The sequence below is a fragment of the Coregonus lavaretus genome, assembly GCF_964263955.1.
Source record: "Coregonus lavaretus genome assembly, chromosome: 19".
Lineage (NCBI taxonomy): Eukaryota > Metazoa > Chordata > Actinopteri > Salmoniformes > Salmonidae > Coregonus > Coregonus lavaretus.
The window spans coordinates 44,926,406-44,934,201 of record NC_140006.1 but is presented as its reverse complement, the minus strand read 5'-3'; positions in this window follow the sequence as shown (position 1 = coordinate 44,934,201).

The window sequence follows — 7,796 nt, the reverse complement described above, 5'->3', positions numbered from 1 at the left end:
GGAGATGGTCTGGAGAAGAGAGGAGGGGATAGGGTCAAGCGGGCAGGTTGTTGGGCGGCCTGCAGTCACAAGTCGCAAGATTTTATCTGGAGAGAGAGGGGAGAAAGAAGTCAAAGCATAGGGTAGGGCAGTGTGAGCAGGACCAGCAGTGTCATTTGACTTAACAAACGAGGATCGGATGTCGTCAACCTTCTTTTCAAAGTGGTTGACGAAGTCATCCACAGAGAGGGAGGAGGAGGGGGGGGGGGATATTCAGCATGGAGGAGAAGGTGGCAAAGAGCTTCCTAGGGTTAGAGGCAGATGCTTGGAATTTAGAGTGGTAGAAAGTGGCTTTAGCAGCAGAAACAGATTAAGAAAATGTAGAGAGGAGGGAGTAAAAAGATGCCAGGTCCGCAGGGAGTCTAGTTTTCCTCCATTTCTGCTCGGCTGCCCGGAGCCCTGTTCTGTGAGCTCGCAATGAGTCGTCAAGCCACGGAGCAGGAGGGGAGGACCGAGCCGGCCGGGAGGATAGGGGACATAGAGAGTCAAAGGATGCAGAAAGGGAGGAGAGGAGGGTTGATGTTTGTACAGATGAACGTGGTACCTTCATGCATTTCGAAATTGCTCCCAAGGATGAACCAGACTTGTGGAGGTCTACAATTTTCTTTTCAGAGGTCTTGGCTGATTTCTTTTTATTTTCCCATGATGTCAAGCAAAGAGGCACTGAGTTTGAAGGTAGGCCTTGAAATACATCCACAGGCATTTTCTGGAATTTTCCAAGCTGTTTAAAGGCACAGTCAACTTAGTGTATGTAAACTTCTGACCCACTGGAATTGTGATACAGTGAATTATAAGTGAAAAATCTGTCTGTAAACCTTTGTTGAAAAAAATTACTTGTGTCATGCACAAAGTAGATGTCCTAACCGACTTGCCAAAACTATAGTTTGTTAACAAGACATTTGTGGTGTGGTTGAAAAATGAGTTTTAATGACTCCAACCTAAGTGTATGTAAACTTCCGACTTCAACTGTATGTGAGAATGCTGTTCACTGACTACAGCTCAGAGCTTTCAGAGCATTGAAGGAAGTGTTCTATTTGAGGACCTTTTTATGCTTTCAACATAATTCATTTTCTTATTGTGTGAAAGACTGGCATTATGACGTCTGCAATTAGTGTTAAATTGTAGATGTTACAATGCATTCGCAGACAATTTCACTTTCACTCAACCACTGCCTGACTCTTAAAGCAGCAATCCGTATTTGGTGACACTGCCACCTCTGTTTGCGATATTGCAACAACAAAGAAGCTACTTCAAACAAGCAACACTGTTTCCCCCCCCCCTCTCTGTAATCATTGCGTGCACAATGTCACATTGCAGGCTCTAAACCCAACAATGCAGTACTAAAAATAACAAGGTAGAACAAAAACACACAAGAAAAAACAAATATAAGAATTAAGAAGAACATGAGAAGTAAGGAAGGCAATATACAGGGTCAGTTCCAATACCATATTTAAAATGTGCAGGGATACTGGAGTGATAGTGGTAGTATGGGTGGCGAACAACTGGTCCAGCGTCGTCCAAGGTAGGGGAGGGTTTGGCCGGCAGGGATGTGGGTTCGTTTCCCACGGGGGGCCAGTATGAAAAAAAAATACATATGCATTCACTAACTGTAAGTCGCTCTGGATAAGAGCGTCTGCTAAATGACTTAAATGTAAATGTAAATGTTAGCGGAAGTTATGTATAGGGGTAAGCATACTATATACAGGGTCAGTTCCAATACCATATTTCAAATGTGCAGGGATACTGGAGTGATTGAGGTAGTTATGTATAGGGGTAAGGTGACTAGGCATCAGGATATATGATAAACAGAGTAGCAGCAGCGTACAGTGCATTCAGAAAGTATTCAGACCCCTTGACTCTTTCCACAGTTTGTTACGTTACAGCCTTATTCTAAAATGGATTAAATAAATAAAAATCCTCATCAATCTACACACAATACCCCATAATGACAAAGCGAAAACAGGTTTTAAAAATAAAAATCAGAAATACCTTATTTACATAAGTATTCAGACCCTTTGCTATGAGACTCGAAATTGAGCTCAGGTGCATCCTGTTTCCATTGATCATCCTTGAGATGTTTCTACAACTTGATTGGAGTACGCGTGTGGTAAATTCAATTGATTGGACATGATTTGGAAAGGCATACACCTGTCTACATAAGGTCCCACAGTTGACAGTGAATGTCAGAGCAAAAACCATGCCATGAGGTCAAAGGAATTGTCAGTAGAGCTCCGAGACAGGATTGTGTCAAGGCACAGATCTGGGGAAGGGTACCAAAAAATGTCTGCAGCATTGAAGGTCCCCAAGAACACAGTGGCCTCCATCATTCTTAAATGGAAGAAGTTTGGAACCACCAAGACTCTTCCTAGAGCTGGCCACCCGGCCAAACTGAGCAATCGGGGGAGAAGGGCTTTGGTCAGGGAGGTGACCAAGAACCCGATGGTCACTCTGACAGAGCTCCAGAGTTCCTCTGTGGAAATGGGAGTACCTTCCAGAAGGACAACCATCTCTGCAGCATTCCACCAATCAGGCCTTTATGGTAGAGTGGCCAGACGGAAGCCACTCCTCAGTAAAAGTCACATGACAGCCCGCTTGGAGTTTGCCAAAAGGCACCTAAAGACTCTCAGACCATGAGAAACCATCTCTACGGTGAAGCATGGTGGTGGCTGCATCATGCTGTGAGGATGTTTTTCAGCGGCAGGGACTGGAAGACTAATCAGGATTGAGGGAAAGGTGAATGAAGCAAAGTACAGAGAGATCATTGATGAAAACCTGCTCCAGAGCGCTCAGGACCTCAGGCTGGGGCGAAGGTTCACCTTCCAACAGGACAATGACCATAAGCACACAGCCAAGACAACGAAGGAGTGGCTTCGGGACAAGTCTCTGAATGTCCTTGAGTGGTCCAGACTTGAAACCGATCGAACAGCTCTGGAGAGACCTGAAAATAGCTGTGCAATGATGCTCCCCGTCCAACCTGACAGAGCTTGAGAGGATCTGCAGAGAAGAATGGGAGAAACTCCCCAAATACAGGTGTGCCAAGCTTGTAGCGTCATACCCAAGAAGACTCAAGGCTGTAATCGCTGCCAAAAGTGCTTCAACAAAGTACTGAGTAAAGGGTCTGAATACTTATGTAAATGTGATATTTCATTTTTTTCTAAAAATCATTTTTTGCTTTGTCATTATGGGGTATTGTGTGTAGATTGATGAGGGGGAAAAAATATTGTCCATTTTAGAATAAGGCTGTAATAGAACAAAGCGTGGAAAAAGTCAAGGGGTCTGAAAACTTTCGGAATGAACTGTATATGATGATTGTATGTGAGTGTGTGTGTGTGTGCGTGTGTAGAGTCAGTATAAATGTGTGAGCATGTTATGTGTGTGTGAGCAAATGAAGTGTGTGTGTGTGTGTATGTGTGTGTGTGTTGGAGTGTCATTGCGCGTGTAGAGTCCTGTGAGTGTGTAGAGTCGTGTGAGTGTGTAGAGTCCTGTGAGTGTGTAGAGTCATGTGAGTGTGTAGAGTCCTGTGAGTGTGTAGAGTCCTGTCAGTGTGTAGAGTCCTGTGAGTGTGTAGAGTCCTGTGAGTGTGTAGAGTCCTGTGAGTGTGTAGAGTCCTGTGAGTGTGTAGAGTCGTGTGAGTGTGTAGAGTCATGTGAGTGTGTAGAGTCATGTGAGTGTGTAGAGTCCTGTGAGTGTGTAGAGTCCTGTGAGTGTGTAGAGTCCTGTGAGTGTGTAGAGTACTGTGAGTGTGTAGAGTCCTGTGAGTGTGTAGAGTCCTGTGAGTGTGTAGAGTCCTGTGAGTGTGTAGAGTCCTGTCATTGTGTAGAGTCCTGTGAGTGTGTAGAGTCCTATGAGTGTGTAGAGTCATGTGAGTGTATAGAATCCTGTGAGTGTGTAGAGTCCTGTCAGTGTGTAGAGTCCCGTGAGTGTGTAGAGTCCTGTCAGTGTGTAGAGTCCTGTCATTGTGTAGAGTCATGTGAGTGTGTAGAGTCCTGTGAGTGTGTGGAGTCCTGTCATTGTGTAGAGTCCTGTGAGTGTGTAGAGTCCTATGAGTGTGTAGAGTCCTGTGAGTGTGTAGAGTCCTGTCAGTGTGTAGAGTCCTGTGAGGGTGTAGAGTCCTGTGAGTGTGTAGAGTCCTGTGAGTGTGTAGAGTCTGGTGAGTGTGTAGAGTCCTGTGAGTGTGTAGAGTCCTGTCATTGTGTAGAGTCCTGTCGGTGTGTAGAGTCCTGTGAGTGTGTAGAGTCCTGTCATTGTGTAGAGTCCTGTGAGTGTGTAGAGTCCTGTGAGTGTGTAGAGTCCTGTCATTGTGTCGAGTCCTGTGAGTGTGTAGAGTCCTGTCAGTGTGTAGAGTCCTGTCGGTGTGTAGAGTCCTGTGAGTGTGTAGAGTCCTGTGAGTGAGTAGAGTCCTGTGAGTGTGTAGAGTCCTGTGAGTGTGTAGAGTTCTGTGAGTGTGTAGAGTCCTGTGAGTGTGTAGAGTCCTGTGAGTGTGTAGAGGCCTGTGAGTGTGTAGAGTCCTGTCAGTGTTTAGAGTCCTGTCAGTGTGTAGAGTCATGTCAGTGTGTATAGTCCTGTGCGTGTGTAGAGTCCTGTGAGTTTGTAGAGTCCTGTCAGTGTATAGAGTCCTGTGAGTGTGTAGAATCCTGTGAGTGTGTAGAGTCCTGTGAGTGTATAGAGTCCTGTGGGGGTGTAGAGTCCTGTCAGTGTGTAGAGTTCTGTCAGTGTGTAGAGTCCTGTCATTGTGTAGAGTCATGTCAGTGTGTAGAGTCCTGTGAGTGTGTAGAGTCCTGTGAGTGTGTAGAGTCATGTGAGTGTGTAGAGTCCTGTGAGTGTGTAGAGTCCTGTCAGTGTGTATAGTCCTGTGAGTGTTGTAGAGTCATGTGAGTGTGTAGAGTCCTGTGAGTGTGTAGAGTCCTGTGAGTGTGTAGAGTCCTGTGAGTGTGAAGAGTCCTGTGAGTGTGTAGAGTCCCGTGAGTGTGTAGAGTCCTGTGAGTTTGTAGAGTCCTGTGAGTGTGTAGAGTTCTGTGAGTGTGTAGGGTCCTGTGAGTGTGTAGAGTCCTGTGAGTGTGTAGAGTCCTGTGAGTGTGTAGAGTCCTGTGAGTGTGTAGAGTCCCGTGAGTATGTAGAGTCCTGTCAGTGTGTAGAGTCCTGTGAGTGTGTAGAGTCATGTGAGTGTGTAGAGTCCTGTCAGTGTGTAGAGTCCTGTGAGTGTGTAGAATCCTGTGAGTGTGTAGAGTCCTGTGAGTGTATAGAGTCCTGTGGGGGTGTAGAGTCCTGTCAGTGTGTAGAGTTCTGTCAGTGTGTAGAGTCCTGTCATTGTGTAGAGTCATGTCAGTGTGTAGAGTCCTGTGAGTGTGTAGAGTCCTGTGAGTGTGTAGAGTCATGTGAGTGTGTAGAGTCCTGTGAGTGTGTAGAGTCCTGTCAGTGTGTATAGTCCTGTGAGTGTTGTAGAGTCATGTGAGTGTGTAGAGTCCTGTGAGTGTGTAGAGTCCTGTGAGTGTGTAGAGTCCTGTGAGTGTGAAGAGTCCTGTGAGTGTGTAGAGTCCCGTGAGTGTGTAGAGTCCTGTGAGTTTGTAGAGTCCTGTGAGTGTGTAGAGTTCTGTGAGTGTGTAGGGTCCTGTGAGTGTGTAGAGTCCTGTGAGTGTGTAGAGTCCTGTGAGTGTGTAGAGTCCTGTGAGTGTGTAGAGTCCCGTGAGTATGTAGAGTCCTGTCAGTGTGTAGAGTCCTTTGAGTGTGAAGAGTCCTGTCAGTGTGTAGAGTCATGTGAGTGGGTAGAGTCCTGTGAGTGTGTAGATTCCTGTCAGTGTGTAGAGTCATGTCAGTGTGTATAGTCTTGTGAGTGTGTAGAGTCCTGTGAGTGTGTAGAGTCCTGTGAGGGTGTAGAGTCCTGTGAGTGTGTAGAGTCCTGTGAGTGTGTAGAGTCAGTGTGTAGAGTCCTGTGAGTGTGTAGAGTCCTGTGAGTGTGTAGAGTCCCGTGAGTGTGTAGAGTCCTGTCAGTGTGTAGAGTCCTGTGAGTGTGAAGAGTCCTGTCAGTGTGTAGAGTCATGTGAGAGGGTAGAGTCCTGTGAGTGTGTAGATTCCTGTCAGTGTGTATAGTCCTGTGAGTGTGTAGAGTCCTGTCAGTGTGTAGAGTCCTGTGAGTGTGTAGAGTCATGTGAGTGTGTAGAGTCCTGTCAGTGTGTAGAGTCATGTCAGTGTGTAGAGTCCTGTCAGTGTGTAGAGTCCTGTGAGTGTGTAGAGTCCTGTGAGTGTGTAGAGTCCTGTCAGTGTGTAGAGTCCTGTCAGTGTGTAGAGTCCTGTCATTGTGTAGAGTCCTGTGAGTGTGTAGAGTCCTGTGAGTGTGTAGAGTCCTGTCAGTGTGTAGAGTCATGTCAGTGTGTAGAGTCCTGTGAGTGTGTAGAGTCCTGTGAGTGTGTAGAGTCCTGTGAGTGTGTAGAGGCCTGTGAGTGTGTAGAGGCCTGTGAGTGTGTAGAGTCCTGTCAGTGTTTAGAGTCCTGTCAGTGTGTAGAGTCATGTCAGTGTGTATAGTCCTGTGCGTGTGTAGAGTCCTGTGAGTTTGTAGAGTCCTGTCAGTGTATAGAGTCCTGTGAGTGTGTAGAATCCTGTGAGTGTGTAGAGTCCTGTGAGTGTATAGAGTCCTGTGGGGGTGTAGAGTCCTGTCAGTGTGTAGAGTTCTGTCAGTGTGTAGAGTCCTGTCATTGTGTAGAGTCATGTCAGTGTGTAGAGTCCTGTGAGTGTGTAGAGTCCTGTGAGTGTGTAGAGTCATGTGAGTGTGTAGAGTCCTGTGAGTGTGTAGAGTCCTGTCAGTGTGTATAGTCCTGTGAGTGTTGTAGAGTCATGTGAGTGTGTAGAGTCCTGTGAGTGTGTAGAGTCCTGTGAGTGTGTAGAGTCCTGTGAGTGTGTAGAGTCCTGTGAGGGTGTAGAGTCCTGTAAGTGTGTAGAGTCCTGTGAGTGTGTAGAGTCCTGTGAGTGTGTAGAGTCCTATGAGTGTGTAGAGTCCTGTCAGTGTGTAGAGTCCTGTGAGTGTGTAAAGTCCTGTGAGTGTGTAGAGTCCTGGGAGTTTGTAGAGTCCTGTGAGTGTGTAGAGTCCTGTGAGTGTGTAGAGTCCTGTGAGTGTGTAGAGTCCTGTGAGTGTGTAGAGTCCTATGAGTGTGTAGAGTCCTGTGAGTGTGTAGAGTCCTGTGAGTGTGTTGAGTCCTGTCAGTGGGTAGAGTCCTGTGAGTGTGTAGAGTCCTGTCAGTGTGTAGAGTCCTGTCAGTGTGTAGAGTCCTGTCAGTGTGTAGAGTCCTGTGAGTGTGTAGAGTCAGTGTGTAGAGTCCTGTGAGTGTGTAGAGTCCTGTGAGTGTGTAGAGTCCCGTGAGTGTGTAGAGTCCTGTCAGTGTGTAGAGTCCTGTGAGTGTGAAGAGTCCTGTCAGTGTGTAGAGTCATGTGAGAGGGTAGAGTCCTGTGAGTGTGTAGATTCCTGTCAGTGTGTAGAGTCCTGTCAGTGTGTAGAGTCCTGTGAGTGTATAGAGTCCTGTGAGTGTGTAGAGTCCTGTCAGTGTGTAGAGTCCTGTGAGTGTGTAGAGTCATGTGAGTGTGTAGAGTCCTGTCAGTGTGTAGAGTCATGTCAGTGTGTAGAGTCCTGTCAGTGTGTAGAGTCCTGTGAGTGTGTAGAGTCCTGTGAGTGTGTAGAGTCCTGTCAGTGTGTCGAGTCCTGTCAGTGTGTAGAGTCCTGTCAGTGTGTAGAGTCCTGTGAGTGTGTAGAGTCCTGTGAGTGTGTAGAG